Source organism: Balaenoptera acutorostrata, chromosome 18 (assembly GCF_949987535.1).
Source record: "Balaenoptera acutorostrata chromosome 18, mBalAcu1.1, whole genome shotgun sequence".
Lineage (NCBI taxonomy): Eukaryota > Metazoa > Chordata > Mammalia > Artiodactyla > Balaenopteridae > Balaenoptera > Balaenoptera acutorostrata.
In genome coordinates, this window is record NC_080081.1 from 67,734,854 (window position 1) to 67,761,250 (window position 26,397).

At 37.8% G+C, this 26,397-nt stretch overlaps 1 long non-coding RNA gene across 2 annotated transcripts in view; it reads right to left on the reverse strand.

Annotated features, from left to right (window-relative positions):
* The window catches only part of LOC103018088 (uncharacterized), a 547,177-nt gene that overhangs the window by 78,738 nt on the left and 442,042 nt on the right, over positions 1–26,397 (reverse strand). For both annotated transcript variants that reach the window (XR_009005908.1, XR_009005909.1), the window contains one exon: positions 11,747–11,877. This is a non-coding gene — a long non-coding RNA (uncharacterized LOC103018088). The remainder of the gene's footprint in view (positions 1–11,746; positions 11,878–26,397) is intronic.

Genomic DNA, 26,397 nt, shown 5'->3' on the forward strand with positions numbered 1-26,397 from the left:
TGAGTAATATTCCATTGTCTGTATGTGCCACATCTTCTTATCCATTCATCTGTCAGTGAGCACTTAGGTTGCTTCCATGACAATGTTATGAGACTAGATATCAATTACAGGAAAAAAACTGTAAAAAATACAAACACACAGAGGCTAAACAATACGCTACCAAATAACCAAGAGATCACTGAAGAAATCAAGGAGGAAATCAAAAAATACCTAGAAACAAATGACAATGAAAACACGACCAAGCAAAACCTATGGGATTCAGCCAAAGAAGTTCTAAGAGGGAAGTTTATAGCAATACAATCCTACCTCAAGAAACAAGGAAAATCTCAGATAAAAAACCTAACCTAACCTACCTAAAGCAATTAGAGAAAGAAGAACAAAAAAAGCCCAAAGTTAACAGAAGGAAAGAAATCATAAAGACCAGATCAGAAATTAATGAAAAACAAATGAAGGCAACAATAGCAAAGATCAATAAAACTAAAAGCTTATTTATGATAAGATAAACAAAATTGATAAACCATTAGCCAGACTCATGAAGAAAAGAAGGGAGACTACTCAAATCAACAGAATAAGAAATGAAAAAGGAGAAGTAACAACTGACACTGCAGAAATACAAAGGATCATGAGAGAATACTACAAGCAACTGTATGCCAATAAAATGGACAACCTGGAAGAAATGGACAAATTCTAGAAAAACACAACCTTCCGAGACTGAACCAGGAAGAAAAAGAAAATATAAACAGACCAATCACAAGCACTGAAATTGAAACGGTGATTAAAAATCTTCCAACAAACAAAAGACCAGGGCCAGATGGCTTCACAGGTGAATTCTATCAAACATTTAGAGAAGACCTAACACCTATCCTTCTCAAACTCTTCCAAAATATAGCAGAGGGAGGAACACTCCCAAACTCATTCTACAAGGCCATCATCACCCTGTTACCAAAACCAGACAAAGATGTCAAAAAAAAAACAAAACTACAGGCCAATATCACTGATGAACATAGATGCAAAAATCCTCAACAAAATACTAGCAAACAGAATCCACCAGCACATTAAAGGGTCATACACCATGATCAAGTGGGGTTTATCTCAGGAATGCAAGGATTCTTCAATATACTCAAAACAATCAATGTGATACACCATATTTACAAATTGTAAGAGAAAAAACATATGATCAACTCAATAGATGCAGAAAAAGCTTTGGACAAAATTCAACACCCATTTATGATAAAAACTCTCCAGAAAGTAGGCATAGAGGGAACTTACCTCAATATAATAAAGGCCATATATGACAAACCCACAGCCAATATTGTTCTAAATGGTGAAATATTGAAACCATTTCCACTAAGATCAGAACAAGACAAGGCTGCCCACTCTCACCAATATTATTCAACATAGTTTTGGAAGTATTAGCCACAGCAATCAGAGATGAAAAAGAAATAAAAGGAATCCAAATTGGAAAAGAAGAAGTAAAACTGTGACTGTTTGCAGATGACATGATACTATACCTTGAGAATCCTAAAGATGCTACCAAAAACTACTAGAGCTAATCAATGAATTTGGTAAAGTAGCAGAATACAAAATTAATGCACAGAAATCTCTTGCACTCTTATACACTAATGCTGAAAAATCTGAAAGAGAAATTAAGGAAACACCTTATTTACCACTGCAACAAAAAGAATAAAATACCTAGGAATAAACCTACTTAAGGAGACAAAAGACCTGTATGCAGAAAACTATAAGACACTGTTGAAAGAAATTAAAGATGACACAAAGAGATGGAAAGATATACCATGTTCTTGGATTGGAAGAATCAACATTGTGAAAATGACTATACTACCCAAAGCAATCAACAGATTCAATGCAATCCCTATCGAACTACCAATGGCATTTTTCACAGAACTAGAACAAAAAAATTCACAATTTGTATGGAGACACAAAAGACCCTGAACAGCCAAAGCAATCTTGAGAAAGAAAAACGGAGCTGCAGGAATCAGGCTCCTGGACTTCAGACTATACTACAAAGCTACAGTAATCAAGACAGTATGGTACTGACACAAAAACAGAAATATAGATCAATGGAACAGGATAGAAAACCCAGAGATAAACCCACGCACATATGGTCACCTTATCTTTGATAAAGGAGGCAAGAGTATACAGTAGAGAAAAGACAGCCTCTTCAGTAAGTGGTGCTGGGAAAACTGCACAGCTACATGTAAAAGAATGAAATTAGAACACTCCCTAACACCATACACAAAAATAAACTCAAAATGGATTAAAGACCTAAGTATAAGGCCAGACACCATCAAACTCTTAGAGGAAAACATAGGCAGAACACTCTATAACATAAATCACAGCAAGATCCTTTTTGACCCACCTCCTAGAGAAAGGGAAATAAAAACAAAAATAAACAAATGGGACCTAATGAAACTTTAAATCTTTTGCACAGCAAAGGAAACCATAAACAAGACAAAAAGACAACCCTCAGAATGGGAGAAAATATTTGCCAATGAAGCAATTGACAAAGGATTAATCTACAAAATATACAAGCAGCTCACGCAGCTCAATATCAAAAAAACAAACAACCCAATCCAAAAATGGGCAGAAGACCTAAATAGACATTTCTCCAAAGAAGATATACAGATTGCCAACAAACACATGAAAGGATGCTCAACATCACTAATCATTAGAAAACTGCAAATCAAAACTGCAAAGAGTATCACCTCACCCCGGTCAGAATGGCCATCATCAAAAAAATCTACAAACAATAAATGCTGGAGAGGGTGTGGAGAAAAGGGAACCCTCTTGCACTGTTGGTGGGAATGTAAATTGATACAGCTACTATGGAGAACAATGTGGAGGTTCCTTAAAAAACTAAAAATAGAACTACCATATGACCCAGCAATCCCACTACTGGGCATATACCCTGAGAAAACCATAATTCAAAAAGAGTCATGTACCACAATGTTTATTGCAGCACTATTTACAATAGCCAGGTCATGGAAGCAACCTACGTGTCCATCAACAGATGAATGGATAAAGAAGATTTGGCACATATATACAATGGAATATTACTCAGCCATAAAAAGAAACAAAATTGAGTTATTTGTAGTGAGGTGGATGGACCTAGAGTCTGTCATACACAGTGAAGTAAGTCAGAAAGAGAAAAACAAATACTGTATGCTAACACAAATATATGGAATCTAAAAAAAAAAAAAAAAGTTTCTGAAAAACCTAGGGGCAGGACAGGAATAAAGTTGCAGATGTAGAGAATGGAGTTGAGGACACAGGGAGGGGGAAGAGTAACCTGGGACGAAGTGAGAGAGTGGCATGGTCATATATACATTACCAAATGTAAAATAGATAGCTAGTGAGAAGCAGTGGCATAGCACAGGGAGATTAGCTCAGTGCTTTGTGACCACCTAGAGGGCTGGGATAGGGAGGGTGGGAGGGAGATGCAAGAGGGAGGGGATATGGGGATATAGGTATATGTATAGCTGATTCCTTTGTTATACAGCAGAAACTAACACAACAATGTAAAGCAATTATACTCCAATAAACATGTTAAAAAAATAAAAGAACAAAGAAAATAGGGCAGCTCTGGTGTGCTGCACGATTTCCTCAAATAATTGATTTTCCAAGTTCCTGGTGGATTTGGGAAGAGAGTGGAAACATTACTCACATTACTATACCTTCTGGGAAAAATCAGCCTTATCTTTGATTAATTGTGTTTCTGAGAGAAGCTTAGCCCAGGTGCGCAGGCATGTAATAGGTTTTATTAGAGATTAAGAGTCTATATGTAAAATTGAATTACTTTGCTGTACACCTGAAACTAGCACAACACTGTATTAACTAAATTACACTTTAATTAAAAACTTCTTCTAATTAAAAAATTTTTTAAAGAGTCTAACCAGGAGTCCTAGATAATGGTAGATTTATTCATTTGTTGAGTGAAAGCATTAACTGAAATCAGCATTTTTTGGTACCTTAAAAATTGTTGCTGAAAACCAGGAAAGAAAAAAAAAGAGATTGGTTAAGACAGTGACACAGGCTTATTCAAAAGATGTTAATCGATCCAGTGCAATTTTTATGAGGTTATTTTCTAGCTCCCAATTTTTATTATAGTCTTCAAAAATCATTAGACTGGGGCTTCCCTGGTGGCGCAGTGGTCGAGAATCTGCCTGCCAATGCAGGGGACACGGGTTCGAGCCCTGGTCTGGGAAGATCCCACATGCCACGGAGCAACTGGGCCCGTGTGCTACAATTACTGAGCCTGCGCATCTGGAGCCTGTGCTCCGCAACAAGAGAGGCCGCGATAGTGAGAGGCCCGCGCACCGCGATGAGGAGTGGTCCCCACTTGCCGCAACTAGAGAAAGCCCTCGCACAGAAACGAAGACTCAACACAGCCAAAAGTAAATAAATAAATAAAAGAACGTGAATTTCTTTAAAAAAAAAAAAATCATTAGACTATCTAAACTTTTTCCTAGCCATTAAGTTATTTGTTCCTTCTCTGTTTATTGTCTGCCTCTTCCTCTCTAAAATACCACTCCATAAGGCAGGGGCTTTATCAATCTGGTTCGCTCCTAATTCTAGTGCTTAGAACAGTGTTTGAGATATTAGGATATGCCTAACAAATATTTTATAATAAAGTTTGCAATGTTCCTTCACACTTCCAAGTTTACTAACCACCCCAATTTCCTCTGTCAATAAGTCAAAGAAGTAGGAATCATAAAATACATATAAATTCAATGTTTTTCTAAAAATCACAGTTTTTACAGAAATTTTAACAAAGAAATGAAGGAAAGAAAAGAAATCTATTTTCGAACACTTACTTATGCCAGGAGACTTTCACACATATTTCATTTAATGTAACTCATAAAGGTTGTTAATAAATAAGTTTGGTAGGTGAAGGAAGAAGAAACTGAAAAAAATTAGCACTGCCCTCTGTCAAATACCATGTTTGGAGAATAAGATGGATTTTAACATATGCAACTCACTTCCAAGAGAAGGAAGAAGGAAGAGAAGCAGGAGAAGGAAGGAGAGGAGGAGGGAGAGGGGGAGGAGAAAGAAGATAGAAGAAAAATTAATGCTTCTTGGGATAAACACTTTATCTCATAATTTTCACAAGAATTAGATGTGATAAATTTCATTCCCATGTTATTCAAAATTGATGATCATACAGTTTTTATGATCTTTCCATGTGATTCTTAGCTAAAAGTTAGTGTAGCTGAGATTTGAACTGGGCTACTTTTAATCCCAAAGCCCATGCTCTTCTGATTCTATCATCATCTTTGACAGTAAGAGAAAAGAAAGGCAGAATAGATTTACTTTCATTAAGAACCCAAACTGATTTTCAGAAAACTGTATTTGGGCTGGTTCTTATAGTCACGGTAAATGAAGGACAAGGTGTTCCTTCTTATTCACAAGTCCCCATGCTTCCATTAGCTGGAGTTACATTGTTTGCCTTACATATTAATACTCTACTAGAAATAAAATTCTGAGGAAATTAAGCCTAGTGTCCCTTACGCATATACCATCACGGTAGTTGTTTTCTCTCACAATGGAGAACCTGTCAGAGAACCACTCTATAAACACAAACAAAAGGAAAGATTTTTTTCCCTTCACTTTCTGCCTCCACAGAACATAGACTTGTAGAGTCACCATGTGAGTCCAGAGAAATGCCCCCAGAAATTAGCCAGAGTGATCTATGTGATAAAATAATGGAGTGTGGTGTGACGTTAAGTGCATATTTCATTAAGGATGCATACGAATTACTGCATTTTCCATTAATGAAGGTAGAGGGATTCTTAACGAGCTATGCCTACTCTAACTTTTCACATTTGTTCTGTCTTTCCTGAGCTTTCATGCTGTTTCATGGATACACGTCATCACCAACAATAATAATTGTAGAGACTGATTATTGGGTAAGTGATTCATATAATAGCAGCAGATGAAAAATCAAAACCTACAGAAGCCAAGATTAGCTTTGTGTGCAAAAAATAAAAGAGAGAGAGAGAGAAATAAGTGTCTCAACATAGAGTCAAAGGAGAGTCTCTTGTCATAACATGATGTCTTACAAAGTGTTATCGTATAAATTCGATCTGAGAGCAAAGTTAACAAATGCTGCTTTTGTTTGCATTTTTTGAAGTGCCATATTTTTAAGATTTCTATCATGAAATTTTTGATACACAGCCTTTGCCTGACTCTAAAATCAAATGACTGTTGTATTCTTGTCATACCCTGTGCAGGGTGATTTCAGCTATTGAAGAGAATTGGTTATTGGCTGGTTGGAAGAGAACAAATAGAGGCACAGATGCCCTTTGTCTATTCCTCTCTGCTCTCATCCTGCAACCTCTCACTTTCTCCGGCTGCTAGTTCTCAGGATAAATGATGGCTTTTTCCTTGTATAAGAAGTCTCTCTTAACCTGACTCAAGTAGAGAAATAACGGCAATTGTCACAGTTGTAACTCTTCTAATACAGGTTATTACAACAGGTTATTACAATAGCAACCTATCTATTTCCAAACTTTCACTCGCTGTCAAGAAGCAGGGGACATCTCTGAGGGAATTTTTACAGAAGAGACACAATGTGATGTGTCCAGGTCCTAAATGCTTTGCCTGTGAGTAGGGGAGGGAAAAATGTGAACTCCAATCAAAAAGAGAGTGGTCCAAGCATGACTTCAAAGTGATTTTGACCTTGGAATGTGTATTTGAGTGTAAGTCTGTACACTGGCGCGTGCGTGTCTGTGTCATAGGCAGGGAGTAACCACAGCCTGGCTCCCAGCTCAGGGGAAATGATCAAAGGTAATTCTTCCCAGTGGGGAAAAGTTTGGCAATGGCAACAAACTCAGGTGATGCATAAGTTTACTGTAGTGGTCTTTAAAGAGTTCTCCATTCTCTTTGTTTATCAGTACCATGAAATTCCCTATGAGAGATATTAATACTAAATATAATAACAAAAGCAACAAAATGTGATTCAGATGCTGCAGAACTTTAAAAAATGCTCACTTTAAATATATCCAAATAATATATGTACATATGTAAAGATGATGAAACTGAGGGTTAAAAGGTTAAAAAGTTGCCAGTGTCACACAGCCAGGAGAATCCGTGTAATAGCTGCTTGAGTGTTACAGAAGGGCATCACCCAATCTCTACTGTTAGAAACAAACTCTCAGCCGTCTTTCTTTTACATCCTACACGCTTTGAGCTTCTCACTCCTGCTGTCTTTTGTCCATGGTAGCTGATGGGAACCCAGGGCTTAAATTTGGGGATGCTACAAGTGAAAGGAATCTCAGACATGTACAAAGGAGCAGATGATACTTCTTCACCTGCAGCTTTCATGAAGACACTGACATTTATAAAAATTATTTGTCAAAAACATAGAGAAGCATTGGCGCTTCTGACTTGTAGCAACACGTATGAAGATATAAATTATTGTTTTGAGTTCCTTATTCAGAGGAATATTTAAGAGCTGTTATCTCACTTAAATTAACAATGTACTGTAGCTGTAGAATTTCAAGGTGGAGGGAATCTTTCAAATCATCTTCAACACTCTAATTTCAGCTGAGGTTTTGTGAAGTGAAATTATATTCACAAGGTTACACGGCAAGTTAGAGATGGAAGCAACTCTGGAATCCAAGTTTCCAGATTCCTAAGCCAGCATCTTAAGTCCTATCCACATGACCAGCCTTCAGGAATTATACTGAGTGACACCTAATGCTGATTAAAAGCTATATTTTAGAGCTTCCTGTATAAACATATGAGATCTGACTGGGGTTGCTCAGAACCTGATGTGATCCTGTGGTAAGCTAATACCACATAGGTATAATTAAATCATGCTTAGATCATACTATGTTGTATGACACTCATATCAAGTCAAATTCAGGAAATTTAAGATGAATTTACATTCTGTAATAATTTATAGTATTTCATCTCCTTGTAGAATTTGTTCTGGATATTACTAAGCACCAGAGATCTAATAAAAAGTTTACTGCAACCTGGGGCCCATTTATCACAATTTGGTCGGTAGTGGCTTATTCTGGCTAACCTAAAGCAGTGTGCAAAGTCAGAAGACTTTAAGTATTACTCCAGAATCCATCATTTAGGTCTTATTCTAACTTACCTTCACCAGGAGCTAGTTGCCTTAGCAATAAAGTGGAGTTAATCATAGCACTTGACTTACTGAATTATGAGAATCAAATGAAGTCAAGTGTTTGAAAGTTCTTTGAGGTATAAAAATGCGGTAAACAAACATAGCCTGGTGGATCTTTTGCCTGAACTCAACTTACAGAGGCCACCGAAGCAAGAGAGAGGTTGAAAGATGCCAGAATCTTTCTCTGTCTCACACACACGTGCACACACACACACACACACACACACACACACACACACACAAATACACTGATAGATCCCTGGAGAAGAAAACATGTTTAAATTCAAGTGTGGGTTTGGGGGCAGAATGGTAGCCTAGGACATTATAAAAAGTGTGTAGGCTAAAGAAGAGATTTCTAGATGTCTGTCACAAAGGGAATAGATACCTATGATGTCCTATAAGCATAAGATTGAATGTTACGTGTCTGTCAGAAGTAACAAACTAAATCTACATATAGCTACATGGATCGATTTTAAAGCATGGTATTGAGTTGAGTTTAAAATATACATATCTATAGCAAAATACTACTTGTGTAAATTCATAATGTGCACACACACAAAACAAAACAAAACACTGTACATTTTTCCCACTACACACACATATTAGCAGTTAATTGAGTTTCTATAAGAAAAAGAGGAATGTCATATGTGGTGAGTTTTTTAAAAAAAAGAAAACAATAATGAAACAGAACAAGGGAGGAGTCTTAACGTTCCCTATGCGGAGAATGTTTCATGAATATCATTATCTTCAATCCACCAATTCCATGCAGAAAAAGAAAGGAGCAGGAAAATAGGAGTAGGAAAGTGGAGAGCACTGCTTAAAATCAGGCTAAGCTTCACCTGTCTTCGCTGTTGGTACAGAAAAGTATCCTGTGATGTTTTCACAGTAACCATTCCCAATCATACATGTAATCTTTAACAAGTGCAAATTGTCATTGTCTTTTTTTTTTTTTTAAAGTCTATTTATTTATTTATTTATTTATGGCTGTGTTGGGTCTTCGTTTCTGTGCGAGGGCCTCCTCCAGTTGCGGTGAGCGGGGGCCACTCTTCATTGCGGTGCGCGGGCCTCTCACTATCGCGGCCTCTCCCGTTGCGGAGCACAGGCTCCAGACGCGCAGGCTCAGCAATTGTGGCTCACGGGCCCAGTCGCTCCGCGGCACGTGGGATCCTCCCAGACCAGGGCTCGAACCCGCGTCCCCCGCACCGGCAGGAGGACTCTCAACCACTGCGCCACCAGGGAAGCCCTGTCATTGTCTTTTACTGATATTTGTATTCCTGTATATATATGCATTTGCATACACTGCATTATTTCATCTCATGTCTTTACTATCTTCTTAGATATAAAGATACAATAAAAAGACTATAAATAGTCTGACTCTATTTTTGATGTTTGACTGCGCAGAGCTTTCAAGCCTGCCCCTCCCTTTTCCCTCCTAACTGGCATCTAGATAAGCCAATGAGAAAGACCACAAGTACTCCCAAGGGCTTTTCCACTCTCTCTCCCTCTCTCTCAAGAGCAAACCCAGGGCCGAAGGTGAGACCACTTACCCTGGCCCCATACCCTAACTCCAACAAAAGTCAAAGTCATTTTCCCCTTCCTACTCTCTCAAATCCCTTTTGGACCTTCTTGGGAGCCTGCCCTGCTTTCCAGAGAAAGCTTTATTATGTAAGTAATACATGTCTTTATACCCTCTTTGTGCATGTGTGGAACCATCAGTCTTGACCTCTAGACAAAATTTGAGTAGTGGAATCGAGAGTACTGCCCCCTCTCAAGAAACCACAAATTAAAAAGGAAAACAAAATCTCCACAGGCCCTAATTCCCATTCGCATGATCCTTCTAATGATGATGCTGGCCTGAGGAGCAAACACAGGGTAAAAGAAAGTTGCTAAAAAGAGATATGCATTGATTACCTTTATCCTTTTTAGCTGAAATCACCATTAAGGCTGAAGGCTAAAGAAAAACATTTTTTATCATTTTATCTCTATTTCATTTTGAATAAAATAAAAATAGCACGTAAGGAAAATAAGTCTTTTATAAGCCACAGGGAATATATTACTATGGTAACATGATCCCCAACAGAAATAGCAACAGTGATCTTGACACACTCCTAGGATTAGTTTTCTCTTGATATGACACTGTGGCATATAGATAAGTCCTGCAAAGACCTTAAACAGAACACCTAAGCTACAATGGAAGGCAATGTCATAATAAGGTTATATAAAGCTTGACCCTCAAAGTCATCATGCAAAATAATCAGAAACTCCTTTTTTCAACTGCGCATTTTACATGTTAAAAGGGGATACAAAGGATCGTTGCTTTTTCAGGGCACATTAGCAGAATAGAAACCCTGTCAGGTACTCTTTACTTTTAAGTTAGTGTCAACTATGTATGTCTCCTGGCAGCCAAAAATAAAACATCAAAAACCAAATCATGCATCAACAACAAAATATCTTGTAACTTTTTAGACAAAACACTAAAAAGGGATTTTTAAAACTCAATTTACATTTATTTACAAACAAATATGTAAAGTTATTGTATATCATCCTGATACATTATTGAATAATATTCCTATATGTGTATACATATTTTTTTTCTTTTTAATTTGGATACATTGCATTTTGAAAACTTACCAGTTTAGCATTTCACTGTCATCATGACCTAACTATACAACCATAACAGTGAACTTATTCAGCAAGTACTTTGTCTTTTGTCCAATTGACCTGCCCTTTCTCCTCCACAGCTGGGCTCTCGCTCTCTCCCTGTATCGCCCCAGAGTTGATTATCTGTGTAGGTTGAGTAGGTGCTTCTGTGTATTTTCTTCCCCCCAGAAGTGTCTTAATCCTCTAACTCTAAATGTTCCTTCACCTGCTGTACAGTATAAAAATTGTACAATACACACCCTCCACTTCAAGAAAAATAACTCTGGACATTTCATTGATATTTTTCGTGCTACTGCAGGATAGTTCCTTGAGGTCAATCACCATGCCTGTCAAGACTGAAAAATAGATATCTCTTACTGCCTTTTGAAGGTCTCACTTGACATAAAAACAGAATTGGCAATTTTGAGTATTATTCACTTCCGTCAACCTCGAAAAGGCATAGGAATTACTCTATTTGGTTATTTACTTTAAAACTCTCTCCTACATTAAAAATAACTCCTGAAACATCTCTGAGGGGTTGAAATGGCAGATATTATTAGCTGATTAGTCAGCTAAGGAAATTGAGGCACAGAGATGTTAAGCAATTTTCCCAGTGATCTCACTACTGAAGACTGGATAATCAAGGGTTCAACCGAGGCCATCTAACCTCCCAGTAGCAGCCTCTTTAAAAAAAAAAAAAAATATATATATATATATATATATGGCACTGTGTCTCTCTTTGTCTCATCTTTAAGTTTTTAATTTCTTTACTCTGTCTTTTTACTTTTATTAATATCCAAACTCCCTTTAAATTTTAACAGTAATGTATAAGTTTCTGTGAAAGAAGAAAGATCCAATGCAAAGGTTGTAGAGAGGAATAAAAGAAAAGAAATAAAAAGGAAATAATCTTTGCTAAGGGATAAATATCGTGTCAGTCATAAGTTTACTTACAGTTTTTCCTGATTTTTCTTAGAGTCTGAAATCAAGCAGAACTATCACAAACTCATTTTTCCGAAATAAACAGCTGATCGATTGAAGTTTTACTCCTGCTTCTCAGAGAAGTTGTATCTTAACAGATAAAACTGTGAAGAAAAAAAAAAAAGACGTTCATGCAGTAGAATTTCAGACTACATCAGACAATGGAAGACATTAGAAGGATGAAGAATTTAGAAGGGAAGGAAAGAGTGTATCTGCTGGTCTCTGAGAACATACGCAGGGTGAATTTTCCTATTCAGTCTTTTATTCTCATCTCTGCTTTAGATTTTGTGGTTTGGGTGACTTCCAGTCTGTAGCCAAACCCCAAACATGATCCATCTCACCTTCACCCCTTTCTACTGTGTGTGTAGTGATATAACACTATCTCAATCAAAAGCAATCCTAAAATTCATCTGATTGCTTTATGTTGAACTAATGTCAAAAAATACCATCTTTGACTGGCACAAAAACAGAAATATAGATCAATGGAACAGGATAGAAAGCCCAGAGATAAACCCACACACATATGGTCACCTTATCTTTGATAAAGGAGGCAAGCATATACAGTGGAGAAAAGACAGCCTCTTCAATAAGTGGTGCTGGGAAAATTGGACAGATATATGTAAAAGTATGAAATTAGAACACTCCCTGACACCATGCACAAAAATAAACTCAAAATGGATTAAAGACCTAAGTGTAAGGCCAGACACTATCAAACTCTTAGAGGAAAACATAGGCAGAACACTCTATGACATACATCACAGCAAGATTCTTTTTGACCCAGCTCCCAGAGAAATGGAAATAAGAACACAAATAAACAAATGGGACCTAATGAAACTTAAAAGCTTTTGCACAGCAAAGGAAACCATAAACAAGACCAAAAGACAACCCTCAGAATGGGAGAAAATATTTGCAAATGAAGCAACTGACAAAGGATTAATCTCCCAGATCTACAAGCAGCTCATGCAGCTCAATAACAAAAAAACGAACAACCCAATCCAAAAATGGGCAGAAGACCTAAACAGACATTTCTCCAAAGAAGATATACAGATTGCCAACAGACACATGAAAGAATGCTCAACATCATTAATCATTAGAGAAATGCAAATCAAAACTACAATGAGATATCATCTCACACCGGTCAGAATGGCCATCATCAAAAAATCTAGAAACAATAAATGCTGGAGAGGGTGTGGAGGAAAGGGAACACTCTTGCACTGTTGGTGGGAATGCAAATTGATACAGCCACTATGGAGAACAGTATGGAGGTTCCTTAAAAAACTACAAATAGAACTACCATACGACCCAGCAATCCCACTACTGGGCATATACCCTGAGAAAACCATAGTTCAAAAAGAGTCATGTACCAAAATGTTCATTGCAGCTCTATTTACAATAGCCAGGACATGGAAGCAGCCTAAGTGTCCATCAACAGATGAATGGATAAAGAAGATGTGGCACATATATACAATGGAATGTTACTCAGCCATAAAAAGAAATGAAATGGAGGTATTTGTAATGAGGTGGATGGAGTTAGAGTCTGTCATACAGAGTGAAGTAAGTCAGAAAGAGAAAAACAAATACAGTATGCTAACACATATATACGGAATCTAAGGAAAAAAAAAAAAAAAAGGCCATGAAGAACCTAGTGGCAAGACGGGAATAAAGACACAGACCTACTAGAGAATGGACTTGAGGATATGGGGAGGGGGTGGGGTGAGATGTGACAGGGTAAGAGAGTGTCATGGACATATATACACTACCAAATGTAAAATAGATAGCTAGTGGAAAGCAGCCACATAGCACAGGGAGATCAGCTCGGTGCTTTGTGACCACCTAGAGGGGTGGGATGGGGAGGGTGGGAGGGAGGGAGATGCAAGAGGGAAGAGATATGGGAACATATTGTATGTGTATAACTGATTCACTTTGTTATAAAGCAGAAGCTAACACACCATTGTAAGGCAATTATACTTCAATAAAGATGTTTAAAAATATATATATATTTTTTGCATAAAACGAAGAGTAGAGCCTTTGGATACTGTTGCCGAATTTTCTGACATAAAAAATACTGGAAAAAGGAAAAAGAAAACTGATTTCTACTATGAATCTCACCATCAGTTCATCTTTGATCTCAGTCTTAGAAAGAAAGACAATCTAATGGTCAGTTCAGCATTCTGGATACCATATGAATAAACCACTACAACTACTTAAAATTTTGCAACTGAAATTGATTATGAACAGAAAAAGAAAAATTATTATGTTTTTTTCTATAATCTAGCTTGAGTCTTGGTGAAATGTTACATTGCATGTGTAGCAATAATTTACTTCATTCGTTTCTGTACACTTTTGTGTAGTACGTATGCAGTATGTCTAATTTTGCAGTATGTCTAATTTTGCCATTATTACCAAAATTAAAATTTACCAAGAACTATGTAAATTCTAAAATATCACAGAAAAGACTGTCAAATCTAGTGACCATATCTATAATAAATTGAATCAAATAAGCCCTGAAACAATCCTAAAGAATTACATTTTCATTAAAGCAAAATGTTTATTTTATTCTAGTGATTTTGAGTTGCTAAATATTATGGTTAAACATTCTAATTTTTAAATTATTTTTATATTTGGATTTGTGCAATCTGTCCAGATATACCCTGGGATTGTTATTATGGAGAAATAGATAGTATGCTTCCTTAGGCAACCCTGCTAGAGTTATGCCATTTTTTTTTAACTTCTTCATTGTGTGATTCCATATAAATGTATTAAAATTTATTTAACAATTCCAAAAAAAAAAATACCATCTTTGTATTGAGTTCTAAATATTTTATCTCTTCAAGCAATTTTACATGCTAAATTAATTAGAAGCTGAAAGAATTTCTTTAAATAACTTAAAAGGAACAACAAAATTAATTTACTTTGTGTCACAACATCTGAACCAGTGGTTCTCAATCCTGGCTGTTTATTATTGTTTCTTGGGAAAGTATTGATTTATTTATTTTCTGGGGTGGTGATCTGGCTATCAGTGTTTTTAAAAGCTCTTCAGGGCATTCTAATGTGCAGTTAGGGTCAACAAGCACTAATCTAGACATTTCATATAATATTACTTTAGAGTTCAAGTTAGCTGGAAAATGGTCAAAATATATTTTTCCCTATGTAATTATAAAACCCTCACATTTTTAAAGGTTTAGCACTGAATATATAGTTAAGTTAAAAGTCATTTTTTAGGACTTTAGTTACTATACCAAAAATATTTTCATCTGCTACATCCTGGATCTGTTATTTTGTCAATAAAATCTCAAAGGAATTAGGTTAGTCACGTCTCTGAAGGAAATGCATCTTCCTTACAGTTGCAAAAAGTAGTTGCAACCACTAGAGGTCAGACATTTAAATCTGCAGTATGATGCTCAAATACTAAAGTTATGTAGTTTAGAATTCTGTATCCTCATTTCAAAAATATTCTCTAAATTTTCTTCCATTATTAAAAACCGTGTCCTTTCAAAAAGTTCAAAGCATTTCCTGCCTGTGTGGATAGGTGTTTTACACTCTATTTCATCCAAGCTTCAAAATTCTAAAGAGAAATGTAATCCAGAAGTACAGAAAGTTAAAGCACTATCAGCATGATGATCTTCTGATGCTTTTCTAAAAATAAAATAGAAAATGAAAGTATTAGATATATAGTACTTCCACATAATTATCTAATTTAACTACAGATTAGAGGACTCTGTAGGCATTTCAGGGTCTACCAGAAGTCCCAGGGCCTAAATGCCATTCTCCCATTGCCACAAGTATTTTTATCCTCCTGTCCATGAGGGGTGGAGTCTATGAGCTCTTCTCTTATATTTGGGTTAATTTGTGACACTTTCAATCATTAGCATATGTGGCAGAAGATCACCATGTGCGCTCTGAGTCAGCTCATTAAAAAACATGTATATTCTGTTTGTTAGGTGGATCCCTGAGCTGTCATGTACGAAGTCCAACTACTCTGAGGCCACCAGGCTGAAGAGGCCACGGGGAGATGCTCCAGCTGACAGTGCCAGCTGAGCTCAGCTTTCCAGTCCTCCTTGCTAACGTGCTGGACACGTGCGTGAAGACGCCAACCTGGAAGTGGAGCCTCCTCCAGTACAAAGGGTTCCAGGTGGCAGCCGGTGGCCTTTGGGGTTACCCCAGCCATTCTGGTCTCCCCAGCTGAAGCTGCAGACATCACAGAGCAGCATGGATTATGGGCAAACCCCACTGTGCACTGTCAGAATCCCTGACCCGTAGAAACCACGAGTGTAATAAATCGGTTGCTATTTTACGCCCCTAAATTTAGACTGGCATGTTAGGCAGCGCGAGATAACTGGAACTCCCAGAGAAATTAACTGAGCTTCCTCCCTTCAACTGGGCTTTTGTTAAAGCAGAAATGGCCAAAATGTAGGTCATTCTGGGCAAATGATTTGTTTGTTCTTCACAATTACTCTTTGGCTATTAACTTGGTAAGATTGGTGGGGCGTCGGGTGCGGGAGGAAAAAAGCTGGAGAAAAAGCCACTGCTGCATGGCAAAGACATGTACTGATAGATGCTTAAATACAATTGAAGAATTAACATAATCTATTTTAAAACTGAAGTTCCCAAAATTGTCTCTCAGACTGAAGAATTATTAATTTACAGCCTCTATGGTTTTTCACTGCTTGGCTATTCAATTTTCTTATATGTACCAGCACTACCAATGCCCACCCCAAATAACGTTTTCCTCCCACATTTTACTTTGTGTATGAATTCCAAACACTGCTGATGTACATGAATATATCCATTATAATGAATATCTGTTACTGTTATTTTTTAACCAATGTCCGCATGCTCAAGAGCTTATTTTACTTAAACTGAAAATGATTTGCTAAAGGCAAAAATGTACAACTTGTGAGTGTGTTTCTATGAAAATTAAAAGCAGACTTAAAGAATCAAAAATTCTTTTCTCATTTAAGGTAAAAGCTTCCATTAACTACTATAGGCCTTTTTTTTTTTTTTTCTGAATAACAACCATAGAATTAGTCTATATGTCCACTTGAATGATTTTTCTCCCTAGAACTCTTTCTAATAAGGTCACCTTCTTTTTTGTTGTTCATTATATCCTGGGAGGCTATTACGCCCAAACCCCTGTGTAGGTTGTACATGTAGACATAACTTTAGGTCCTATGACTTGTCTAATTCCATTTTTTCCACAAGTACAGGTATCTCTGGGAACAAGAATAAAAATGAATTTTGGACATTGGTTAAAATAAGAATAGAAGGGCTTTTCCATTTTTGTTCCCCTACAGTGCTAACACAGTACCCCAAGATTAGTTTGTATATAAGAAAATTGTAGTGAATAAAAACCTTCATCAGATGCATGTATTTAGAGAAGAAGTGACATTTTTGAGTAAATCTGAGCAAGGAAAGTGGGAGCTCTCACGATATTTGGAGAGAGCAAGAAGAAAGAATCTCCAATAGTAAAATTCATCATATAAGATAAATATCTAGAGAAGTGGAGAAACACAGTTTATTTTAGAGCAGAATATATTCAATGTCTTTGTGGATAGCAGACAGATTATAGTTGAAAAATGAGAAGTAACTCAACTTTGGTTGGCATTTTCCTGGGAAGAAGTACAAGAAACTTCTCAGGTGTGGAGAGAGAGAGAATATAGACCATGTAGTACAAACACTGCAAACAGAAGATGAGGATTTGAGGACATTGTCGACATGGACAAATAAACAGAGAAGATATCAGCAGATAGAGTGCTAAGTATGAGACCTGAGAATATTCCTGTTTTAGAGGGACAGAAGGAGGTGATCTATGGATGATTATGAATGATGGTGTTACCGTAATTCAGACCATTCTTTCAGCAGACCAAAAGTGCCAGGTGGGATGTTGAAAGTCTAGTATTTTAAGGGATAGATGTCTACAGAGTTCTTTTAATAGCAGCAATTTATCCATCCCTTCATCTTACAATCTGATCTGAAAGAATACTGGAAGTTATCTGTAAGTGGGAGACAGATGATGACTAGGGTCTTAATTGCCTCTGAAACAGTCATCCAAATCTAAATGAGGGAAAAGACGAAAAGCACATGTCAATATCATCAGGCAGGCCAGCGATGAGAAATACAGGACGTATAAATGCGAGGGCAAACCAATAAGTGAAAATAGACTGTGGAAGTGATTACTTCCAATCGTTTACTTGAATTAGAAAAGTCAGTCACGAGTCCTTATTCCTGTCATTAGCCTATGTCAACATAGAACAACAACAACAACTCAGATTTAAAAAATGAAGCAATTCATTCTTCAGCTACATACATACAAAACCGAGGCCAGATTTTTCACTTTTTATCTGGATTTGACAACATTTATTGTGGTGACCACAATAAATCTTATTTGAATTTGATTTGAATCAAATGATTTGAATCTAATCAGCTTTAAAATAATTTATATAAGAGACCATTACTGGAGGAGCTTAAAGAGGGCAGAAGAGTAAGATGCGGAGATCACCTTCCTCCACACAAATATATCTACACGTGGAACTGCTCCTACAGAACACCCACTGAACGCTGACAGAAGACCTCAGACCTCCCAAAAGGCAAGAAACTCCCCACATGCCTGGGTAGGGCAAAAGAAAAAAGAAATAACAGAGACAAAAGAATAGGGATGGGACCTGCACCAGTAGGAGGGAGCTGTGAAGGAGGAAAGGTTTCCACACACTAGGAAGCCCCTTCGCGGACAGAGACTGCGGGTGGCAGAGGGGGGAAGCTTTGGAGCCACGGAGGAGAGCGCAGCCACAGGGGTGCGGAGGGCAAAGCGGAGAGGTTCCCGCACAGAGGATCGGTGCCGACCAGCACTCACCAGCCCGAGAGGCTTGTCTGCTCACCCGCCGGGGCGGGCGGGGGCTGGAAGCTGAGGCTTGGGCTTCGGAGGTCGGATCGCAGGGAGAGGACTGGGGTTGGCGGTGTGAACACAGCCTGAAGGGGGCAAGTGCGCCACGGCTAGCTGGGAGGGAGTCCAGGAAAAGGTCTGGAGCTGCCGAACAGGCAAGAGACTTTTTCTTGCCTCTTTGTTTCCTGGTGCGCGAGGAGAGGGGATTCAGAGTGCTGCCTAAATGAGATCCAGAGACGGGCACGAGCCGCAGCTATCAGCGCGGACCCCAGAGACGGGCATGAGACGCTAAGGCTGCTGCTGCTGCCACCAAGAAGCCTGTGTGCGAGCACAGGTCACTCTCCACACCGCCCCTCCCGGGAGCCTCTGCAGCCCGCCATTGCCAGGCTCCCGTGGTCCTGGGACAACTTTCCCGGGAGAACGCACGGCGCGCCTCAGGCTGCTGCAACGTCACGACGCCTCTGACGCCGCAGGCTTGCCCTGCCTCCTCCGTACCGCTCCCTCCCCTGGCCTGAGTGAGCCAGAGCCCCCGAAGCAGCTGCTCCTTTAACCCCGTTCTGTCTGGGCGGGGAACAGACGCCCTCAGGCGACCTACACACAGAGGCAGGGCCCAAATCCAAAACTGAACCCCAGGAGCTGTGCGAACAAAGAAGAGAAAGGGAAATCTCTCCCAGCAGCCTCAGAAGCAGCGGATTAAATCTCCACAGTCAACTTGATGTACCTGCATCTGTGGAATACCTGAATAGACAACGAATCATCCCAAATTGAGGAGGTGGACTTTGGGAGCAATGATATATATATATATTTTCCCTTTTTCTCTTTTTGTGAGTGTGTATGTGTATGCTTCTGTGTGTGATTTCGTCTGTATAGCTTCGCTTTTACCATTTGTCCTAGGGTTCTGTCTGTCCTTTTTTTTTTTTAATTACTTAAAAAAATTTTTTTTCTTATAATTATTTTTTATTTCAATAACTTTATTTTATTTTACTTTATTTTATTATACCTTCTTCTTTCTTTCTTTCTTTTTTTCTGCCTTTTATTCTGAGCCATGTCGAGCACAGGCTCTTGGTGCTCCAGCCAGGCATCAGGGCTGTGCCTCTGAGGTGGGAGAGCCAAGTTCAGGACACTGGTCCACAAGAGACTTCCCAGCTCCATGTAATACCAAACAGCAAAAACCTCTCAGAGATCTCCATCTCAACGCCAAGACCCAGCTTCACTCAACAACCAGCACACTACAGTGCAGGACACCCTATGCCAAACAACTAGCAAGACAGGAACACAATCCAAACCATTAGCAGAGAGGCTGCCTAAAATCATAATAAGGCCACAGACACCCCAAAACACACCACCAGACGTGGACCTGCCCACCAGAAAGACAAGATCCAGCCTCATCCACCAGAACACAGGCACTATCCCCTCCACCAGGAAGCCTACACAACCCACTGAACCAACCTTAGCCACTGGGGACAGACACAAAACACAATGGGAACTACGAACCTGCAGCCTGTGAAAAGGAGACCCCAAACACAGCAAGTTAAGCAAAATGAGAAGACAGATAAACACAAAGCAGATGAAGAAGCAAGGCAAAAACCCACCAAACTTAACAAATGAGGAGGAAATAGGCAGTCTACCTGAAAAAGAATTCAGAATAATGATAGTAAAATGATCCAAAATCCTGGAGATATAATGGAGAAAATACAAGAAATGTTTAACAAGGACCTAGAAGAACTAAAGAGCAAACAAACAGTGATGAACAACACAATAAATGAAATTAAAAATTCTCAAGAAGGGATCAATAGCAGAATAACTGAGGCAAAAGAACAGATAAGTAACCTGGAAGATAAAATAGTGGAAATAACTACTGCAGAGCAGGATAAAGAAAAAAGAATGAAAAGAATTGAGGACAGTCTCAGAGACCTCTGGGACAACATTAAACGCACCAACATTCGAATTATATGGGTCCCAGAAGAAGAAGAGAAAAAGAAAGGGACTGAGAAAATATTTGAAGTGATTATAGTTGAAAACTTCCCTAACATGGGAAAGGAAATAGTCAATCAAGTCCAGGGAGCACAGAGAGTCCCATATAGGAAAAATCCAAGGAGAAACATGCCAAGACACATATCAATCAAACTATCAAAAATTAAATACAAAGAATAAACATTAAAAGCAGCAAGGGGAAAACAACAAATAACACATAAAGGAATCCCCATAAGGTTAACAGCTGATCTTTCAGCAGAAACTCTGCAAGCCAGAAGGGAGTGGCAGGACATATTTAAAGTGATGAAGGAGAAAAACCTACAAACAAGATTACTCTACCCAGCAAGGATCTCATTCAGATTCAACGGAGAAATTAAAACCTTTACAGACAAGCAAAAGCTAAGAGAATTCAGCACCACCAAACCAGCTTTACAACAAATGCTAAAGGAACTTCTCTAGGCAGGAAACACAAGAGAAGGAAAACACCTACAATAATAAACCCAAAACAATTAAGAAAATGGTAATAGGAACATACATATCGATAATTACCTTAACTGTAAATGGATTAAATGCTCCAACCAAAAGACATAGGCTGGCTGAATGGATACAAAAACAAGACCCATATATATGCTGTCTACAAGAGACCCACTTCAGACCTAGGGACACATACAGACTGAAAGTGAGGGGATGGAAAAAGATATTCCATGCAAATGGAAATCAAAAGAAAGCTGCAATAGCCATTCTCATATCAGACAAAATAGACTTTAAAACAAATACTATTGCAAGAGACATAGAAGGACACTACATAATTATGAAGGGATCAATCCAAGAAGAAGATATCACAATTGTAAATATTTATGCACCCAACATAGGATCATCTCAATACATAAGGCAAATACTAACAGCCATAAAAGGGGAAATCGACAGGAACACAATCATAGTAGGGGACTTTAACACCCCACATTCACCAATGGACAGATCATCCAAAATGAAAATAAATAAGGAAAACTGATGCCTAAAAGGAACCTGCAGTATAAAAAAACAAACAAAACAACTAAAAAAAAAAAGAAAATAAATAAGGAAACACAAGCTTTAAATGATACATTAAAGAAGATGGACTTAATTGATATTTATAGGACATTCCATCCAAAAACAACAGAATACACATTCTTCTCAAGTGCTCATGGAACATTCTCCAGGATAGATCATATCTTGGGTCACAAATCAAGCCTTGGTAAATTTAAGAAAATTGAAATCGTATCAAGTATCTTTTCCAACCACAACGCTATGAGACTAGATATCAATTACAGGAAAAAGTCTGTAAGAAATACAAACACATGGAGGCTAAACAACACACTACTTACTAACCAAGAGATCACTGAAGAAATCAAAGAGGAAATCAAAAAATACCTAGAAACAAATGACAACGAAAACACGACCACCCAAAACCTATGGTATCCAGCAAAAGCAGTTCTAAGAGGGAAGTTTATAGCAATACAATCCTACCTTAAGAAACAAGAAACATCTCAAATAAACAACCTAACCTTACATCTAAAGCAATTAGAGAAAGAAGAACAAAAAAACACCAAAGTTAGCAGAAGGAAAGAAATCATAAAGATCAGATCAGAAATAAATGAAAAAGAAATGAAGGAAACGATAGCAAAGATCAATTTTTAAAAAGCTGGTTCTTTGAGAAGATAAACAAAATTGATAAACCATTAGCCAGATTTATCAAGAAAAAAAGGGAGAAGAGTCAAATCAACAGAATTAGAAATGAAAAAGGAGAAGTAACAACTGACACTGCAGAAATACAAAGGATCATGAGAGATTACTACAAGCAACTATATGCCAATAAAATGGACAACCTGGAAGAAATGGACAAATTCTTAGAAATGCACAACCTTCCGAGACTGAATCAGGAAGAAGTAGAAAATATGAACAGACCAATCACAAGCACTAAAATTGAAACTGTGATTAAAAATCTTCCAACAAACAAAAGCCCAGGACCAGATGGCTTCACAGGTGAATTCTATCAAACATTTAGAGAAGAGCTAACACCTATCCTTCTCAAACTCTTCCAAAATATAGTAGAGGGAGGAACACTCCCAAACTCATTCTACGAGGCCACCATCACTCTGATACCAAAACCAATGATGTCACAAAGAAAGAAAACTACAGACCAATATCACTGATGAACATAGATGCCAAAAATCTCAACACTATACTAGCAAACAGAATCCAACAGCACATTAAAAGGATCATACACTATGATCAAGTGGGGTTTATCCCAGGAATGCAAGGATTCTTCAATATATGCAAATCAATCAACGTGATACACCATATTAACAAATTGAAGGAGAAAAACCATATGATCATCTCAATAGATGCAGAGAAAGCTTTTGACAAAATTCAACACCCATTTGTGATAAAAACCCTCCAGAAAGTAGGCATAGAGGGAACTTTCCTCAACATAATAAAGGCCATATATGACAAACCCACAGCCAACATCGTCCTCAATGGTGAAAAACTGAAACCATTTCCACTAAGATCAGGAACAAGACAAGGTTGCCCACTCTCACCACTATTGTTCAACATACTTTTGGAAGTTTTAGCCACAGCAATCAGAGAAGATAGAGAAATAAAAGGAATCCAGATTGGAAAATAAGAAGTAAAGCTGTCACTGTTTGCAAATGACATGATACTATACATAGAGAATCCTAAAGATGCTACCAGAAAACTACTAGAGCTAATCAATGAATTTGGTAAAGTAGCTGGAAAAAAAATTAATGCACAGAAATCTCTTGCATTCCTATACACTACTGATGAAAAATCTGAAAGAGAAATTAAGAAAACACTCTCATTTATCATTGCAACAAAAAGAATAAAATATCTAGGAATAAACTTACCTAAGGAGACAAAAGACCTGTATGCAGAAAATTATAAGACACTGATGAAAGAAATTAAAGATGATACAAATAGATGGAGAGATAGACCATGTTCTTGGATTGGAAGAATCAACTCTGTGAAAATGACTCTACTACCCAAAGCAATCTACAGATTCAATGCAATCCCTTTCAAACTGCCACTGGCATTTTTCACAGAACTAGAGCAAAAAGTTTCACAATTTGTATGGAAACACAAAAGACCCCGAATAGCCAAAACAATCTTGAGAAAGAAAAACGGAGCTGGAGGAATCAGGCTCCCTGACTTCAGACTATATACTACAAAGCTACAGTTACAGTATGGTACTGGCACAAAAACAGAAATATAGGTATAGTCACCTTATCTTTGATCAAGGAGGCAAGAATATACAGTGGAGAAAAGACAGCCTCTTCAATAAGTGGTGCTGGGAAAACTGGACAGCTACATGTAAAAGAATGAAATTAGAACACTCCTTAACACCATACACAAAAAGAAACTCAAATGGATAAAGACCTAAGTGTAAGGTCAGACACCATCAAACTCTTAGAAGAAAACATAGGCAGAACACTCTATAACATAAATCACACCAAGATCCTTTTTGACCCACCTCCTAGAGAAATGGAAATAAAAACAAAAATAAACAAATGGGACCTAATGAAACTTTAAATCTTTTGCACAGCAAAGCAAACCATAAACAAGACGAAAAGACAACCGTCAGAATGGGAGAAAATATTTGCCAATGAAGCAACTGACAAAGGATTAATCTCCAAAACATAAAAGCAGCTCATGCAGCTCAATATCAAAAAAACAAACAACCCAATCCAAAAATGGGCAGAAGACCTAAATAGACATTTCTCAAAAGAAGATATACAGATCACCAACAAACACATGAAAGGATGCTCAACATCACTAATCATTAGACAAATGCAAATCAAAACTACAATGAGGTATCACCTCACAGCAGTCAGAATGGCCATCATCAAAAAATCTACAGACAATAAATCCTGGAGAGGGTGTGGAGAAAAGGGAACCCTCTTGCACTGTTGGTGGGAATGTAAATTGATGCAGCCACTATGGAGAACAGTATGGAGGTTCCTTAAAAAACTAAAAATAGAACTACGATATGACCCAGCAATCCCACTACTGGGCATATACCCTGAGAAACCATAATTCAAAAAGAATCATGTACCACAATGTTCATTGCAGCTCTATTTACAATAGCCAGGACATGGAAGCAACCTAAATGTCCATCGACAGATGAATGGATAAAGAAGATGTGGCACATATATACAATGGAATATTACTCAGCCATAAAAAGGAACGAAACTGAGTTATTTGTAGTGAGGTGGATGGACCTAGTGACTGTCATACAGAGTGGAGTAAGTCAGAAAGAGAAAAACAAATACCGTATGCTAACCCATATATATGGAATCTAAAAAAAAAAAAATGGTTAGAAGAACCTAGGGGCAAGACGGGAATAAAGATGCAGACCTACTAGAGAATGGACTTGAGGACACGGGGAGGGGGAAGGGTAAGCTGGGACAAAGTGAGAGAGTGGCATGGACATATATACACTACCAAACGTAAAATAGATAGCTAGTGGGAAGCAGCCGCATAGCACAGGGAGATCAGCTCAGTGCTTTGTGACCACAGAGAGGGGTGGGATGGGGAGGGTGGGAGGGAGGGAGATGCAAGAGGGAAGAGATTTTGGGACATATGTATATGTATAAGTGATTCACTTTGTTATAAAGCAGAAACTAACACACCATTGTAAAGCAATTATACTCTAATAAAGATGTTAAAAAATAAAATAAAATAAAGATGGCTTCACTCAAAAAAAAAAAAAAGAGACCATTATTAATCTTCAGTTGTCTGGCATTTTGAAATGCATGTAGATTATTTAAATTTTTTCATATCAATTTCATATTAATTATTATTTTAATCAAAACATAATAGACTGTATCTATGCTTCTTGAAACATATACTGTACTTTCTCCACTAGATGTCTCCAGAGAAATACAAGTAAATACTGCTAATAAAAAATGCTGCTAATACACACCCAGCTCAACTAAGGACAAATAGTTACATTGTTTAGTTAGTATGAGAGTGAAATCTGTCCCTTGATAGGCTTTTAAAGAAAATGAGAGTCTAAATGTATAAAGGAAAGATGGCACACTACCCACGTTTATCACAGAAAGCCCGCTCGCTCCTAAATTAATTAACATTCAAGAGACATCATTTAGTGTTTACTTTGGTGTCCAGTTAGTCATCTCTTTCTTTGACTATGATTTCATTATCTTATCTATGCTTGGCCAGAGCATCCCTGAAGATCTAAGGGCGTACAGGAGGAAATCCACTGGAAATACACTGGGGGAATGGCTGGGGAGGTGACACTTCTTATAGGCTTTACAATGTGTCATCCACAAATATCTGAGCCTATATATTGCCTTTCTGACCTCTTTTAAGTTGAGCATTGATGTTCAATTTTATTTTGGCTTTTATGATTGTTTTAATTAGGGAAAAAAAACACAAAATTTAATTTTTGGCTTAATTTGAATTCCTTTTACTGTTGACTGAGTTCAGCATAATCTAACTATTTTAACAAAAGGTTTTCTCTCCCTTGAAGGAAGCGAAGATCTCTGGGTCTTTGCCAGGACTTCAGTTTACAAGGCTGCAAACCCAGGTACCAAGGAAGGCTACGCACTTCACTGGCCAAGGTGCTTGGACACTGAGAAGTGTGCCCCCAAGAAAGTGTGGCAGTAACTTCAAAGCCTTATCGTCTTTTAGAAGTAAATTCTATTACCTGTAGTTTCCAAATGGGCCAATAAGAAAGAAAAGTAGTACTTAA